This window comes from Eubalaena glacialis, chromosome 19 (assembly GCF_028564815.1).
Source record: "Eubalaena glacialis isolate mEubGla1 chromosome 19, mEubGla1.1.hap2.+ XY, whole genome shotgun sequence".
In the NCBI taxonomy this organism is placed as follows: Eukaryota; Metazoa; Chordata; class Mammalia; order Artiodactyla; family Balaenidae; genus Eubalaena; species Eubalaena glacialis.
The window spans coordinates 13,659,270-13,660,765 of record NC_083734.1 but is presented as its reverse complement, the minus strand read 5'-3'; the positions used below and the strand labels follow the sequence as shown (position 1 = coordinate 13,660,765).

Below are 1,496 nucleotides of genomic sequence, written 5' to 3'. Positions count from 1 at the left end.
TAAGGTCTTTTTTTTAAAATAATAAATTTATTTATTTATCTATTTATTTTTGGCTGCGTTGGGTCTTCATTGCTGCGTGCAGGCTTTCTCTAGTTGTGGCCAGCGGGGGCTACTCTTCCTTGTGGTGTGCGGGCTTCTCATTGCGGTGGCTTCTCTTGTTGTGGAGCACGGGCTCTAGGCATGCAGGCTTCAGTAGTTGTGACACATGGGCTCTGTAGTTGTGGCGCACAGGCTTAGTTGCTCTGCGGCATGTGGGACCAGGGCTCGAACCTGTGTCCCCTGCATGGGCAGGCGGATTCTTAATCACTGTGCCACCAGAGAAGTCCCTAAAAGCCTAATTTTTTTTTTTTTTGCTGCACCACAGGGCATGAAGGATCTTAGTTCCCAGACCAGGGATTGAACCTGGGCCCACGGCAGTGAAAGTGCTTAGTCCTAACCACTGGACCGCCAGGGAATTCCCCAAAGCCAACATTTTGTTGACTCTTTTTCTCTAGGTGCCCTCAAGTCTCACAATCCCAAAGGAGGGATGGTGGTCTTAGACTAAACGGGATTTTGAGGAAGGGAAAGAACATACCAGTTATCATCTTAAATTATCATCCTGCCTCATGATAATGCTGCAAAAATACTTGGGTACATATCACTGGTGACCTTTGACAGACAGGGTGGGGCAGGTGTGTATGAACCAAGGCCTGATGTCATTAAGGAAGGTGAGGGGAGGTTCTGGAGGCTGAGGGTAGAGAGAGCGGTATAAGCAGGTGGTCCACCCTTGGCACAATGGTGGCACCATCCAAGGAACTAGGAGTAATTGCCTGCCCCTCCTCCCTCAGTGAGCAAAGATGGGGAGAAGGCTTTGACACACTTAAGGTTGTCCTTTCCAGTCCACAGTGACAATAATGATTGCCCAAAACAACTACTTTATTCAGACAGCCCCTGTTCCCCACAATCTGTCATTCACCTATCAATCAATCTATCTACATAAGTACTTTATGTGTATGTGATTTAGATATTTTCTTTAAACATTTTCTCAGAAGTGAAATTACGGGGTCAAAGGATAAAACTTGTGTAATTCTGATGTTAAAGAATTCATGGTCTTAATACAAAAAGTGCAAAGCTGTTAACTCAAAGGTAATCAAGCATAGGGACTTCCCTGGTGGTCCAGTGGTTAAGACTCCGTGCTCCCAAAGCAGGGGGCCCAGGTTCGATCCCTGGTCAGGGAACTAGATCCCACATGCTGCAACTAAAAGAGCCCACATGCCACAACTAAAAGAGCCTGCGTGCCGCAACTAAAGATCCCGCACAAGGCAACGAAGATTCCGAGTGCCACAGCGGCTCGTGCAGCCAAATAAATAAATAAATAAATAAATCCTGGCCCTCCCAAAAAAAGTTGGTCAAGCATCGGACACTGGTGGTAAAGAAATATGTCAACATGTCAATATGTATAGCACACTTTGACCTAGCACCTCCACTTTTGGGAATTTACCTTAAGGAAATAATTG

The 1,496-nt window shown here is 46.0% G+C and overlaps 1 non-coding gene across 1 annotated transcript; it reads left to right on the top strand.

Moving 5' to 3' along the window:
- Nucleotides 1–1,144: 1,144 nt before the first annotated feature.
- On the top strand, nucleotides 1,145–1,217 carry TRNAW-CCA (transfer RNA tryptophan (anticodon CCA)). The gene has a single exon. It is a non-coding gene; the product is annotated as a tRNA-Trp (tRNA).
- The last annotated feature ends 279 nt before the right edge of the window (nucleotides 1,218–1,496 follow it).